Source organism: Manis javanica, chromosome 2, assembly GCF_040802235.1.
Source record: "Manis javanica isolate MJ-LG chromosome 2, MJ_LKY, whole genome shotgun sequence".
Taxonomy (NCBI): Eukaryota; Metazoa; Chordata; class Mammalia; order Pholidota; family Manidae; genus Manis; species Manis javanica.
The window spans coordinates 220,084,093-220,100,549 of record NC_133157.1 but is presented as its reverse complement, the minus strand read 5'-3'; the positions used below and the strand labels follow the sequence as shown (position 1 = coordinate 220,100,549).

The window sequence follows — 16,457 nt, the reverse complement described above, 5'->3', positions numbered from 1 at the left end:
TACCAGCACTGAATTTTCCACCTGTTCAAATACATTACATTTCCATCTCTGCTGAGTAACTCCTTAGGAACAAGTCTGTGGGCTGGTGAGAACGGAGAGGTGGGTGTACTGAGAAAGGGTGGGAACTACATTTTATAATTTATCAAAGTTATGATCACTGGCACATCATCCTTTACAATAAAAGTGCTATTTGCATAGACTACAAATGTATATGTGTGAGAAAGGAAAAAAATTTATCTCAGGTTTCTATAGCCAAGGGCACAGCTGGTATTACAGATGAGTATCAAATCCTCACCTGGAATCATGGCAAACATCTTTTGGTCAGCCCTTCACACAGACTGCTTGGAATTGATAGAGAAAATGACATAACCATGCAGATTGGTATCACTGTGAATTAATAATCATTAGGCTCACATAGCTGTAGTCCATATTCTGCATCCTGGAAGAGAGCAAAGCAAACTGCTGAGTGTTACCACCAAGTGGGCACCAAGTGAGCATTCATGAGCAATTCCATCATTTCATTAGGCTGGCCCATTCTGGGCTAAGAAGGGCCAGTGGAAACAATAAGCCTGTGCCACTGGGGCGCCTCTGTAATGTTAAATGGGTCTCATGTGCGGGCCTCTGTAAGCCCTGGATGGTGGTGCCTGCAGGAGAGGGCAGAGAAGGCAGACAGGTGAAGGTCAATTCCAGTAATGACAAATCACTGCCCCGGCAGGGTATGAGGGGTCCGACGGCTAGCTCCCATCACGTGGCCGGTCTTCTTGAGGGATGTGCCATCGTTCAGCGCCAGTCTCTGCAGGAGACAGGCTGGTCAGCCACAGAACCCAGATGGGCCGTGGTGAGGGGGAGCCCATGCCGTGGGGCCCATGCAGAGCAGTCCTGGGGCTCAGCTCATAGGCCCTGGGTGCTGGGCCAGCTGAGGACAGAAGACAGACAGGAAGTCTTGTCTGCTTGGGGTTGAGAGCCTCCTCTGTGGTGCATGCAGCCTGGTGGACAGATGATCAGCAAATAGTGGGCCACACCTGTCATCTTATCACCTGACCCTTTCTCAAATGTCCTTGTGCATGACAAGCTCATCATGCTCCTTACAGGCTGCTTCCCAACCAGCCGAACCATTCTCCTGTCTGGGATTCAGTACAGTCCTGTGACTTCGGCCATGTCCTCTTCCACACCGATTTGATATGTGTGGGTTTCCCTTACTACTCTCTTTTGGGGCCACTTTTGATCATTTTCAATGCCTATTTGCAAATGAAACCAACAGATAGAACTGACCCATCCGTGAACCAGATGCTTCTCCTCTGTTAGCTGCAGTGAACCATCATGAATGAAGCCATAGGTGGAGCCACAGAGCAATCGTTCATACAATAGAACAAGCGGTTGAGATCTGTGAGATCCGGGCCACCTCTTCAGCGACTTCCTTTGGTCTCTGGGTCTGCTCAGTCCTTACTTCAACTGTACCATTTCCCTAGTATGGTGGATGGTCGATGTGTCCCCCTGGATTGGGTGGGTGTGACTATATCCAGCCAATAAAGAGCAGCTAAGCTTGCATATTTCTTGGCCATGGTGTCCCATGATCTGGCTTTCAATCTCCACTAGAGCCGAGGAGCCCACCAGAGACTGCTTTTCCTAAAGCAAGTAGTTCTGTATCACTGAAGACTCTGTCTGACTCCCTACCAGGGGGCTATCCCAAGAATCTCCTATGGGAGACTCCACCCAGCATCCTGATGCACCACGGTATCTCTGGCATCCTAGATCTCTTGGGTTCTACATCTCAAAGGCAGGGCAGCTTTCACAGCCTGGACCTCCAGCCTTACAGTCATCTCAAAAACCTGGAAGCAGAGAGAATTCTAGATCTAGTTATATCACTCAATGGCTACAGATTCCTGGAAAATCACCCCACTGCTCTAGAACTTGACATCTTCTAAATAAGGAGTCCCTGTCCAAGATTTCTGTCTTCTATCTAGTATCAGGTCTGTCTTTAAGAGGGAGGTATATAACAGGGTTAGGGCCATACATGGGTTTGGAGAACTGTGGACATTTGAAAGGTCTGTTCTTGGGCCATTAATCAGTGGATGTATTGTACCAGCAGGGAGAACCACTCTTCAAAGATCAGGAAACCATATGACGTAGTGTGTCAATTTCACTAGATTGAACTAGAGTCCCAAGATCTCCCTTTCTTGTATGCATTTGTTTAGCATGGGCTGTAAGAGACACTCTCTCCTGAGATCCGAGGACGGAAGGGAGGTAGCAGTCATTCTGTAGCAGGCACACCCCTTACTCCTGTGATTCAATTAAATTCTTCTCTCGGTGCTGCTATAAAGGGATTTTTACAGCAGATGTGATTAAGGCCCCTAATCAAATGACTTTAAGTTAACCAAAAGAGAGATTATCCTGGGTAAGCCTGGCTTAACTAGTTATAAGGCCTTTAAAAGAGGGTGCAGGCCTCCCCTAGTTCCAAAACTCCCATTTGTCCACAAAAAGCTTGAGCTCTGCCCATGGGGCTCATGAGTAACTATGAAGTTTTCCTGACTTCCTAACTTTCTGCCTATGAACTGCAGACTGGCTTAGCCAGCCCCACAGCTGCATGACACAATTCCTTGCAGCCTGCTTCTCCGTTGAACGCTGACTTAACCGGAAACCAATCAGAAGTTCAGTAAAAGAAGTAGGGGTTAATCTGAGATGTTGGGCAAAATACAGACCATCATGAAGAGAGCTGATGAATAAAGAAAATATTATAAACCATTTTCTCAAACACAAGCTACAATACAGATACATTCAGAGTGGGGAGGGAGGCAGAGGGCAGATGTCAGTTCCAGGTTCCAGGTTGAACTGAATTCAGGAAGCATGAATGCCCCCTGATCGCTTGGAACTCCCTGACCAATGCTGTGTGTGCCCATCCTTCAGGTTCTGTGACCTTCCTCAGAGGACAGTCCGTAGGCTACTGAGGTTAACTTATCTATAAAAAGACAAAGATGTGCTGGGAATTTAAATCTGCCAGTCAGTCTGTCCCCAGTAGTTAACTGGTGCTGGATTATAAAAGTTTAGCTTCTTTGCCCCATTATAAACTCTGAGGTTCATTTCTGCTCCAGAGCTCCATGGCATCAGGCTGAGGTTGGACTCCTGACCATTCAGGCTTCTCACCTTCCTCACATTCCCCATCTCCTCCCCCAGTTCTCTTACTTGGAGCCCTTCCTTGGGAAACCCCTTGCATTCAGACCCTTGGCTTGAGGTCTGCTTTTGGGAGAACCTGCCTCAAGACAGACTCTCACGCTAACAAATGTCTTAGCATGCTCTGTAGGCTCAGGAAGTACCTGTGAAGTTTCAAAGTCACTGTGGATATTTTGGATATTAGTATTTTTCAAACTGTCTTTGGAAGCAGAAACCATTTTATAGGTAAAGTAAAACCTTACTTAGAACCACAGTATATAAAACAGATACAAGTCACTCACGTGACACATGGTGGGGCTTGAAGACCTCTTTGTCTGTATACCTTTTACATGACAATTATTCCCAAGTTACCTTCTGGGGACCTGAAGACTCAGTGAAATACTGTGGGCAAACAAGCAAAGTGGGTGTTTTCCATGATGCCTTCTGATTTGACCTCAAGCTCTGTGATGCAATTCTTAGGTCAATTCCTTTTATGGTTGAAGAAAATCAGACAGAGCTCCTGTCCCTCCTGGTTTCAGCCGGTGACCATCCCAGGCCTCTGGCTCCTTCCTGTTCCCCACCCCCCCAAACCATGCTCCACTATTAACGTCATGGCCCAAGTGAGCTGCAGTCTTCTTTCTTGTTATTGCAGCTTGGGCCCCATGCATCACACTGCCAGCTGTAACCACAAGTCTTAGCAATCAAATGCCCATTGACATTTATAGTCTGAATTCAGAAGTGGCCAGAGCCTCTTGCCTGGGGCAGACCTGCCTTTCAGTGAGTAATAATTCACCATCTCTCATACCACTGACCAGCCCCCTTCCAAAAGTACTTTGGAAGCCTCAAAGACAAATAATTTAACCCATCAGTGCAGTATTATAGGATAACATTTGGAGAGGAATGTAAATGACCAGATTCCTCACCTTCAAGAGCATTAGCAGCTTGCTGCCTCACCATTTTAAAAACTATTTCCTACTCATTAAATCATTTCCTATTTTCCAGCAGAGGTATTTGTGCCTGAGGTTCTTTGAAAAACACCACATATAAACCTCAAAACCCTAAAGTGGTCCTTGGGATGTGCCAGGGAGAAGGTGACCCCTGATGGATGTCCCAGGGGAGAGCATGTGGGTGATGGGATGGAAATGGGTGGCCCTGGCTGAGAGTAATTCTCTTACCTTGAAAGCCGAGCATATTGAAAAGCTCTCCCCACCTCATCAGCTCAGTGCGGGAGGCCTGGTGTGGCTTCAGCACCAGCAGCTGCTGAAGGCCTTGTGGCCAAAGGAAAAGAGCACCACCTCTCCCGCACTGGGTAGGTTGGCGGTGTCGCACACGGAATGGACGCCGAGCCTCTGCTAACAGCAGATGCAGCCACCGATCTTACCACTTGAACCTGACATTCCTGCAGAGTAAGGCTTTTTAAATCCTGGGGCTGTGAGGAAACCCGCATCTGACACTGACCAATAGCAGCAACGTGAGATTCATGTCCCCAAAAGGGAGAAAGGGAAATGGGCGTAAGGCGGGGCCGGCCTCGGGAACAGGAGAACCAGCCAAAGCCAGCAATTCCTCCCTCCAGGGTTCTGCAGGACGCTTGTGAGGAAGGAGTATTATTTCACACTGGAGTGACACCTCCAAGAAGTCGAGATCTGAGAGAGAGAGGCTTTGGGACCTGACAACCCTGAGGTCGGCCCATTACATGCTAGCTTATGCCCCGGGGGAAGTTCATTGCCATTTCTAACTCACTTCATCGGGAAATGGGAATAATGTGCAATTCACAGGGTGGTCGTGAGAATAAAATGATGCCTGCAACTTTCCTAACATAATGTCTGAAATAAAACATTAAAATGGTTAAAAATGTCAGTTCCCTTTCCCCTCTCCTTGCATATGATGCAATTAATATACGCACATAAAATCTCTCATACGAAAAAAAATCAGCATGGAGCCTGCTTGCTGATGGTATATGACACGTGGAATGATTACTCATTACATTTTGATTTAATTGCACACTGTCGCCATCACCGTTTCGTGGAGCCCCATTGGGTTGCATAAGTTTTGAATGACTGGATCTGTACATTTGCAACTTAATGCTCAGTTCTGCCACAAACAGCCCGTGAGATCTTAGGCAAAACAAAAAGTTAACTTAAAAAAAATCAAAGCCTCGGTTTGCTACTGGGAAATGAGCATTTAGCCAAATTACCTTCCCTTTCCCATCCAGCCCATTTCCAAGAAAGTGATACAGACACAAAATGTGAGCAGAGTTCTGGGGAGACAGAGTCAGGGGCTGCGGCGGCGGTGGGGGCTGCCTGCTGCAGGTCAATGTTCGGGTACCACCTCATGACCACCCAGAAGGGAAGGAACTGGCCAAGAATGTACAACAGCTGCTCATGAAAGCCGAGCATTTCTGACCAGAAGTAATGGGGAAAAAGTACATATGCAGGTTCTTTATTTGGGATATGCTTAGACATTTTGATACAGAAAGATCATCCGTTATTAAGGTAAACTTATTTTAGTTTACTCTAATCAATGCATTGTCACAAAACTCTTCATTCTATCTTCAGACTGGCCCATCTTCACAACTTTTCTAAGCTTAATGCTAATTAGAAGGGACATGCCCATCTCAGCACCATAAATACGAGACAGGTAGTAGCTGTCAGCATGATGCCCCCCCGCCCACTATGCCACCACCATCCCTACTTTCCCCTAGACCTGGCTGCTCCCACACCTCCTGCCTTGCCGTTTATATAAATGGTACCACATCCTGCTGTTCACATCGTTTGAAAAGAGAAAAAACTTTGGATGGTTCACCAGGGCCCACGGAGTGCAAGGGAAACCCTTCTGCTGCCTTCCGTGGTCTTCCTCAGAATCCTCAGCCCCAGTCTTGGGCCAGGAACTATGCCAGTTAGAGGACAGAGGGATGCACAGAGCCTGCTCTCTGCCACCAAGGATCAAAAATTCTGGGTGAGAAGATGATGATGTCAACAAGTCCCCTAGAACATTCAGTGTGTGCTGCAGGCAGAGGGAGGGAATGACCCTTCCCCACCTGACGTTGTCACTGGGGGGGCTGCTTGGCAAAGCCACCTGTACCTGCCTTGAGGATAGGGCACAACAGCCCACCAATGTGTTCTGAGCACACCTCGAAGTGTCCTGCCTTCCGGCTTCTCCTAGAATGCCCTCCGCCTGGCTCCCATCCAGACACAGCCTTCCTAACGCGGGTCAAGCGTCTCCTTCCTGGAGTGTTCCCCAGCACGCCCAGCCAGAGTTAAAGATTTCTTCATGTGGTGGCTCACGGTGGGGTGCTCCGTGTAGCCCTCATGTTATTTTCTGCTGTCGCAGCCAGTTGTTTACGTGACCCCAGCCACGCCATAGGTCTGAGAGAGCAGAGCCCATGCTCCATTCATCTCCTCAGCCCCCGCGGCCCTGAGCACAGCACATCGCATCCCATAGGCAATCAGTGAATCGCTGCTAAATGGATTTGTATTCACAGTCAATCCTTGTTCAGAGACAATCGCTGAGGCTCGACCTTAGCGCATACAGACGAATGCACAACACAGGACAAGACCTTACCCGTGGCGTCCCCTACTCCCCTTCCCCTGTGTCCTGCCCTTCATCTCCCCTCTGCGCCCCAGCCCTCCACAGGCCCCCTCACTCACCCCCGGAAATGTGTTCTACTGGGATTCTCTTTGTTCCGTACGGGCACCCTATTCCTTACTTTGTCTGCATTCAGCGCTTTGATTTTCTCCTGTTTTTCAAGCATCACTCATGGTCCTGTCTCTCTCTGTCTCATCTCCTTTCTCACGTGTGTCACCTCCTCTAGTGGAGGCTCGGGCTGTGCCACCTCTTCCCGATAGTTGTACAACACATTCCCTCCTTCTGGCAGTATTTTCCACAAAATACACTTTTTTTCTTCACAGCTGGATTTTGCCACCTTCATATCCCTGGAATGCAATCAGAGGAAGCTGTGTAAGCCTCATCGGCGCTGCCCCCAGGGAGCAGAGGATCCTCTGAAAGACCCCCTTCAGTTCCGCCTCATCCAGTGCGACCACAGACCTCACCCCGCCTGCCCAGGGCCTCTGGCCCAGGCATCTCGACTCGAATGTCCAAAGGATCCTTACTGACCATGCTTAACGGGTGGCTTCTATTTGTGAGCTGCTCGCTCAGTCTGCTCACCATGAGGATTCCACCCCAGTCTGCACCCTCGGTCGGCACTCACGGCCCGGCTCCTACACACAGCTGCCGTCCGTCACGTATTCCTGCAGTTCACTCTCCTGAGTCAACCACCTAAACATTTTGGAAACTCCACCATCGTCTCCATTCTATTTCACATGCCTCACCTGCGTAACCTCAATGGTGCCCACTTCACTCATGTCTTATCCTCTCTCCAATCCATTCAATATACCACTGGTTTCCTAACTTATTTCATTGAATTTGATTATACTCCGACAGTGAAAAATTTTTCAGCATGCTTTCACGCCCTCATTCTCTACCTGTCTATCCATCTATGGGTCTATCCATAATTTATGATGAGTTATGCAATATAGATTCATCATTACTATTACTTAATATCTCAAAGCAAAATAAATATTCAAACAAAGTTCATTATTAATTATCATGGATATAAATTCATAACCTGCTTACTCCCCTTCAACAGAGTCACTTGCATGCTCCTTCTGTAGACACGGGACTCTTGCATCAGGGAGGGTGAACCAGATCTGGTACTAACTCCGAGCTGGCAGACCAGGAAGGCACGCTCATATCCCTGCCCCCCGGGTCCTCCCTGGCTGTGGGTTGGAGCCTAATTCTCTTTCCACGCATGTTCCTCCTCCCACAGCTCCAGTGCTCCATGTGACCTACCGTGGGAGGCACTCGCCAAGATGATGACCCAGGAACCTCACAATCCTTAATTCTTCACTTCTCAGTTTCCTGGGGAATCAGCGAACCAGCGGGAGGTGATAAGGCCACAGGACTCCGCCAGAGCAGTACATGCTCCACATTCACTGCTACTGATCCACTGAATCTGAGAATAGGGGAACTGGACGGAACTCTGGCATCTGTGCCATTCCCAAGCTCACCTTCCAGGAGGAGAGACAGGGCTCCGCTCCCGGGCTCCTTCCTGGGTCTTTCTGCTCTTCCTGCCCGGCCTCGGTGTGCCCATGGGTTCCGTCCTCTGGCCCATTCTCTATCATGCTCCCTCTTTGGCTGACGTCCTATACTCTTGTGACTTCAAATTGCACCTAATTTTCAGTGTTTTTTAACTAAAGTAACAAAAAGTGAAATCCACACATCTTAGGCATACAGTTAGATTATTTTTGGCAAATGTAAATTATTTGCATGATCAATAATATCTCAATCACAATCACATATCCATTACACCAGAAACTTCTCTCATTATTGTCTTCTGGTCAATTCCTGACCTTCCTCCAAAGACATCCACTGTTCTGATTTCTACCATCCTAGGTTACTTTTGCCTATTACTAAACTTCATATAAGTGGAATCATACCATATGTTCTCTCTTTTTTAACTCAGCATAAAGTTTTTAAGATTCACCCTATTTTGTTGAATATGTTAGTGTTTCATTATTTTTGATTACTGAGTAGTGTTCCATTGTACAAAGATAGCAAAATTGCATTTCAGCTTAACCTAGAGCTTGGACATCACCTTGCCTAGAGAACAATGAAAATCAGTGATTTCTTTTGGGGCCATCAGAGAACTAAGGTCACAGGAAACCCCTGCCCCCTAGTCTGGAAACAGAGAGACAAGGTCACCACTAAAATATGTTTACTTGAAGCAGAAGTGACTGAAGCCATACACTGGTAGGAACACTTACATGACTTTTGACAAATCGCTGGAGGCCAAGTGAGAGTAATCTAAGACTCTTTGGGAAGCCACCAAACTTTTGTGGGTTTTACCTTCAGAAACCCCATCAGGTTCTCATGATGAAAAGCTGAGAAAGATCACCTTGTGTCTGAAACACAGGGAAGGAAACAGTAATCCTCGTGAAAACCCGAGACCCGGAGCACCAGCTTCTGAGGAAGTGGGAGATGGAAGTCCCAGCTCAGGCAGTAGGAGCAAACCGGCCCCGCCTCTGCCGTCTTACCATATCTGGGCCCTCTACGGACTGGATGAGGGCCGCATTCTACACTCAGCCTGCCAACGCACATGCTGATCGCTTTCAGAAACACCCTCACAGATGCCCTCAGAGGCAATGTTTCATCAGCTGTCTGGGCATCCCTGAGCCCGTTCAAGTTGACATATAAACTTAACACCTTCCCAGGAAAAGAGTTGCTTTCTTCTCATTAGTAGACCAGTTGTTGTTTTTTCTTAAATGTATTCAAGTATTACTTTTAAGTTTCATCAGTCAAAATTTTTCAGAATTTGTTTTTCTCTCTTGCTATATATGGCTTTGGTATAATATCTTTGATTTTTTTCTCTTGATCTGCAAAGCCTACAATATTTAGTTTCTAGTCCTTTACATAAAAGATTTGCTGACCCATAATCTGGAATAAAGCCTGATACATGGTAGATGTTCAGTAAATGTTTGTTGAAGGAATACATGAGCGGAGAACCAAGAAGGGGGTGGCAGGGATCTTATCTAACACACTGCAGGGAGCCAGCAGTGACTGAGTCCTAAGAGCTGCGCCGCAGTCCTGCGCTATGGGCAGCCTGCCACCCCCACCGTAGGCAGAATAGCAGTCCACCAGGTGGATTTTCTCATCAACAAAAATGCTGTGTTAAGTCACCAGTTATGCTGTGGGTGCCCAAACCTGATTGATAAGACCCAAGGATTCTATATTATTTCCCATTCTTATCAGAAAGTAAGGAATCTTGCAGGAAAACAGGAATTATTCAGAGTTAATCCAAGAAAGAGAAACATATAATAATCCATTTCTGTAATAACTCCTGCAAGTCTGAAAGGAAAGCCTCAGCCAACCCCTGATCCAAACAGACCTCCCTGAGGTCCCCCCGTGGGTGCCGAGCACGCCTCTGGCAGCTCCTGGCCCGGCCCTGTCTTTGCAGATATGATATTATGTTAAAAAACACCTGCCCATGTGTCTGTCTTCTTTATCAGAATATGATCTTCAAAGCAGAGGTGGTCCATCTCTGTGTCTCCAGGGTCCCAGCAGACGTGCACTTGGAGACCCAGCAGATCATTAAAGATGAGTGTGTAGTAGAGTCAAAAGATTGTCTTTATAGTGAGAGGGGAAAGGAATCCAAAAGCTTTTTCAATTAAGAAAATCCATGACATTTCAAAGAAACTCAGTTCTATATGTCATGGCACATTGGGGATAAGCCTTCTCACCTTCTAGAGTGATGGCTACTGATGCTTCCTTTCTTCTGTCCCATTTATGCATATTACGTGTCACTCTCCTAGGCACTTCAGGGATTCTTAAACTTGAGCTTTTAAGTGCCAAGGGCAGGAAATTTACAAAACAAAATACAAAAGGATAATAATTGTATGAAAAATACTTAACTGCATTAACTATAAAATATGCGTCTATATAATATTAAAATATCACTGTACTATCAAATTATCAGAGTCTTTTTAAGTTAACATTTATAGCTGCTGATGTTCAGCAACACAGAATTTTGGAAGCCCTTGAAAGTCAGTGCCCACAATGACCCCGCTAGATATTTTCATAGCCTCTATTTCATATTCAGGGAAATGGGTCTCCAAGAAGATAAATCCTCTGATTGTTTAAATTGTCCCACTCCCAGTCCCAAAGCCTCTTCATCCCTCAGGTATTGTCTCCTTCAGGAAGCCTCCAGGATATAGCACTGTAAGCTGGGCTTGCACACCCCATTAGGGATGAGCACCTACATCCCCATCTCTGAACTTGCACAGCATTTTACGTGCATTTGCTTGTAGATCTTTCTCCCCTAATAGACGGTAACCATCATGAAAGTATTGATTGCTCCAATTAATCTCTGTATATCCCCCTACCCTTTGCTCTCCCATACCAAGAACTGGGCCAGCCTCAAACATGTATTAAATCAAAGATGGGAGGATGGAGCCAGACCCAAACCTCTGCCTTTGTGACCCCAAAACCCAGGCTCCTGAGCCTTGTTGAATATTTTGAAGCTTCGCTTCTGATGAGCCTGGAAATACAGCCTCCAGGTCAAGCAAGCCAAGATTCTTCTCTTTTGCCTGCTATGTAAAATACACCCTATCTGGAAAAAGCTCGCTTCACCTTTCTCCGAAGTCCAGCAGTAAGCATCACATTCCCTCGGGAATGGGCATTCTCCAGGAAGTCCATCTGGTCTTTAATTGCCAGGCAACTAGCGGCTCTTTAGACACACCGGACTCAACTTGATTGGCACCTAACTCCTACTCTCTCCTGGTTTCTTGATACAGAGTCCAGCTCCCCTGATAAATGAACTCAAAAGGGACGCTTCCTTGGGCATTTTCGATGCTCCAGGCAGTCAGCTCTTTCACTTGCCTCATTGCATTTAACCTTAAACTAATTCTAAAGGTAGACTAGAGTCTCTATTTTCCAGCTGAGGAAATTGTGGTTCAGAGAGGCAGGAAACTTGACTCAAGGTCACCCAGAGAGTAAAGGTCAGAACTGGAGTTGGAACCAGGTCTGTCTGACCTTTAGCCACGAGGCTGCATGCTGGGCTGGCCCCCACCTGTCCCACGCTCGGCAGTCTGGGCCCGCAGACCCCATGGATCTGCCGTTTTGTGCAGGCCATTCCCAGTCCGGTCCCTCATTCAGACGGGCCTGGGCATGACGGCAACCTCTGCCCCCGAAGCAGCACTGCCCTCCTTGCCCAAACAACTTCCCTGGGCCTCTGCTTTCTCCAGTCTCAGCACAATCACATTTTCCCATTATATTAGCCAGCTCCAGGTCACCACCTCTCTCAAACTGAAAATTATTATAGATAGGCTGCACATACTTTATTTTTCTTTCTCTCTGTGTACCTTTCAGAAAGTAGAGATGTTTGATTTCTCTGCCTTCGCATGTCCATGGGCAGCCGGGGCACCGAGTGGGGCTGCAGTTACGATGCCCTTGCAGCTTCCTCCAGGTGGGCTGCTTCCTTCCCACGGTGCCTTTTATCCAGTCAGACCTAAACCCCAGATGGAAGCCAGTGCATGCCAGGCAGCAGGCAGTTCTCAGGAAGGAAGGAAGGGAGGCTGCCAGGCAGATGAGATATTTATGCCAAACTTAATTCAGCCCAACACGTCTTTATTGGACACTTACAGTCAAAGGAGGGAGGAAGGACAAGGAATGATCACTGAGCACCTACTATGTGCCAGGCCTCTCCTGGGGCTACACACCTCCACTCTAAGGTATTTTCCTCACTTTTCAAATGAGAGACCTGATATCACTACCACATGTGGTGTAGACAGGGATTTATCCCAAACTAAGCTCACAGCAAAGCATGCATACCAGCTGGAGAAATCTGCAATTCCTTCTGCAGACATGGAGTCAGCCAGCCGGAAGCACTGACAGGCCCCATCATAAGAATTCAGTTCCCAAAGCTCCAGACTTAGCTGGAAGTGCAGCCACAGCCTCCAGTCAGCAGCAAGAGGGGCTGGGGGTCACGGGTCTTGGCCTAGTGGCTCCTGAGGCCAAGATAAACCCTGTGGGGCTAGGACTGGGCTGCCTCCTCTCCTGTGGACCACTTGAGTCCAGTGCCTTGTTGATGATGTGAACCTGCTGTGCACACCACTCTCAGACCTGCCCACACTGGGCCAGCTCGGCTCCCGTGCCCCGTGCTCTGCGTCTGTCAATCTCTGCACCAGCCTGAGCTCCACCAGGAATGGACTGTCTGCAAACACCTGGCACAGAGTGAGTGTGTTTCATGCTCTGTGCCACGGCTATGTTCTCAACTCTCCCGGGTGTCCTCTTCCTACACCCCACCCCGCTTCTTGTCCAGTCTGGTAAACCTTCACTGAGAGCTGGCCATGCGGCCTCAGAGGTGATCTCATGGGATTAGTGGGCAGTTGTGTTCAGGCCCTTCTTCTGAAGCCCTGAGGCTGGGACACCAAGGTCCTCAGTTTCCCAGCTCCTTCTTGAGAGGAAGATGGCACAGAATGGCTTCAGGCCTGGCCTTGGCCAGGGGCCTGCCCAGCAGGTAGGATGCTCCAACGAGCAGTATTGGCTCTGCCATGGGAAGCCACCTGAGGAAGCTGTCCAGGCACAACTCTGAGTTTCTTTATTATCAGTGGATATTGGATATTGGTAACCCCCAGGAAAGTTTGAAATGGATGGGGTTAGCTAACACCTGCCCCCGACAGTCTTATTACTAGGTTACATTGAAAGCATGTGTAAGACCAAGCTCTGTTGCAAAGTCAGACATTAAATAATCATTTGCTAGGAAAGATGGCACAAATGTTCCATACAATCTACATAACAGGTTGTATGACAACCTGAGGAAAATACAGGCCTTTCCTTCCAGGGACCACAAATATTCACTGCATGAAAGGCCCAGGAGGCAAACACCAGGCAAATGTACCGTTTATGTACAGCTAACAGAGTCCAGAGCTCACTGCAGGATGTGGGACCCTTAGGGGTCAGCCCGCGGAATCCCTAAGAGTCAAGGATGCAGGCCTTGATGGGCTTCAAGCCTAGCATCAAAGGCAGTGTTTCCAAAGTCAGGCACATGTTTGAATACTTTTATCAAAAAGAGCTATTTATCAAACTGGTAATCAAGTCACTAGTCTGACCAATATGACTTCATCTCTGACATCAGGACATCAACCAGCCCCTCCTCCCCTGGGGTGAGGAAAAGCAGAAACAAGCGCTTGCAGTAGCTGCCTCTGGATTTTAGCTCCCTGGGTACAGAGTTGAGACTCGTTATCCTCCGGCTAAAAGCATAAAATCTCTAAAAGCAGAAAGATTAAGGAACACATTTTAACGGAAACCTTACATGAACCATTTACAGCCTTACTAATCTAACTTCACCTGAATACTCACGTTTCATGGCAAAATTTTAATATATTTAAACAAGGTGCTGCCTCAGACCCCACCAGGGGTACATAATACCTACTGCATGTACCTTACCTTTCTAAAATCCAGAAAATTGAATTTTTAAAGAAATTCCCCCCATTCTGATAAGAGATCAGAGGCCTGAAGCACAGGGTAACCCCTAGACCTGCTGAGTGGGGGGAGGGGGGGAGGCATGTGCAGCCTCTGGTATTTAGCCCTCCACCCCTCCTTAACCGAGCACCCAGGGCCAAGGGGTCCCACCTGGAACCATCCCAAACTGCTTCCTCCTGCAGATTTGCCAGTGAAACCCTGACCTCAGGAGTGCTGAGGGTGGGAGGAAGGAAGGGTGCATGCTAGTCGGTCTACAGCACTTACACCCTTCACCCAAGGCATTATCTCCACCCAGCTCCTTCCACCAGAACTGAGAGGACAGACTGGGGTCTGGCCTCAAACCGTTTCCCGATTCCTATCACCAGAGCAGCAGACATCTGTAGGGGATATGAGCTCTAAAATAACAGGGCCCCAGGAACACCTCAAAAACAAAGCCAGAACCCGGCAGACACATACCAACTAGGGCTGAAAGAGAAGTGGTCCCAGAATTTGATGCATGGAAGGAGCAAAGGGAAAATGTTAGCTATATGAAACAAGGAAGGGGATTTTAAAATAATAATGATAAGAAGCAGATAGAAGGATTAAGTATGAATGATAAAATGGGTGAAGGAGGGAAAATGGTAAAGAATAGAGACTAAAAACTATGATGAATCTGCTTCAGATTAAAATTGTAAATTGGACGACAGATTGAGGAATTTTTTTCCAGGAGGCAACAGGGAATTATTAAGAGGCAGAAAATATCAAATCTTGAAAGGCTTCTACTTTACTTTTTCAAGTATAAATTTAATTGCCAGGTTCCCTGATATTAAACCATCCTTGTCTTCCTGGGATAAATGTTACTTGGCATGCTGTATTTCTCTTTTAAAACTATGAAATAGATCAATAACATCCTTTTTTAAATATTATCCATTGTTTTTTTAATGAAAATTTTACTAGCCTCATAAAAATAATTGGATAACTTTTCCTCTTTTTCTTTTCTCTGGAAAACAGTGTAGATTATAATTTCCTTAAACCCTCATCTGTAAAAATATATAGCATTGGTAATCCTGCTAATCATATATACCTGTGTGTTAACAGTGAGTCTCTCCACCCACATCCTAATTTATTCTCTCAGCTGTGTTCTTAACCAGAGAACCCCCGTCCTTCTTTCCTTCCTTTTTCCCTTCCCACCATCGCACAACATCTCAAATATCCCAGCAGGCCTTTCCCACATTGTGTCATTCAACATCCCAGCACAAAACAGATGACACATTCAAATTCGGAGAATTTCAGGAGAGTTTAACAAAAGGTCTACTTACAGAGCTGAAGGCAGAGCATGGGCAGACCACAGGGACAGGGCACTGGTCTCAGCCTGCAGGGATTAGGGGTCTGGAAGAAGAGAGTCTTCCAGAAAAGGCTCTCTTGGCCTTCCTTCTCAAGATGCAGTCCAGACGAGGTGTGCCCCTGCAGAGAGAGTGAGTAAACACCTGTTCCTACTTTCATTCCTCCCATGTCATACTAGGACTCCCATTGGCTGATGTTAACTGAACCTAATCTGTTCAGGCCAGCTTCCCAGGTCAGCAAGCAAATTGGAGAGCAAACCTGGGGACCAACACACATCATCCACCTACGGGACCTCCCCACATTGTTAAGGAAGAAAACGAGGTGGCTTATAACTTGACATGGATGACACTGGCATCTTGATGTCATAACTTGGCATTGATGCTGTGCAGGGCAGGAGACATTTGACGATAAGTACGTGCACAGATAATGAGTCTTATTCATTTGGTTCTGGAAGCTCCTGAGGAGCAAAGAGTGTTTTGCTCATCTTGCTATCACAGGACCCGGCACCTGCATAGGACGGGATATGGCATGTGCTCAGTAAATCAGAGACGAACAGCAGAGTGAAGATACAGTGTGAGCTTGTTGAGTCACATGACCATTCAGGTACAGCTTTGCTTTATTTTGTTTAGAATGAGCACTTGGACTAGATGATTTTTAAGTTCCGTGAGAACACTGGTCATCCTTGTGATGGCTCAAAGATTGTCTCATTCTTGAAAATGTCCGTTGCTGTTATTCAGGCTCTGGGGATTCTGGTTTGCCTACAAAAACTAACAGGAACTGGAGGCTCTGGGCAAAGTTAACAAATGAGCCCAGAACCTCCAGCGCCTAACACCCTCCCTGCTGAATAGCTCATTCATGTCTTTGTTAATTCATAGCTCCCATATCCCATCTGCCCTTCTGTGGCCCCCATGGCCAACTTTCCAGCTATTCATAAAAGCACAGCTGCCCCT

General features: G+C 47.1%; 1 long non-coding RNA gene across 4 annotated transcripts in view; it reads right to left on the bottom strand.

Moving 5' to 3' along the window:
• The window catches only part of LOC118973370 (uncharacterized), a 72,857-nt gene that overhangs the window by 50,487 nt on the left and 5,913 nt on the right, over positions 1-16,457 (bottom strand). For 2 of the 4 annotated variants that reach the window (XR_005062676.2, XR_005062675.2), the window contains exons 3-4: positions 15,483-15,627; positions 296-439 (exon numbers count right to left, since the gene is read on the bottom strand). This is a non-coding gene — a long non-coding RNA (uncharacterized lncRNA). Of the gene's footprint in view, positions 1-295; positions 440-6,853; positions 7,080-7,995; positions 8,870-15,482; positions 15,628-16,457 lie in introns of those variants that run through there. The other 2 variants (XR_012128564.1, XR_005062677.2) reach the window with 2 other exon arrangements.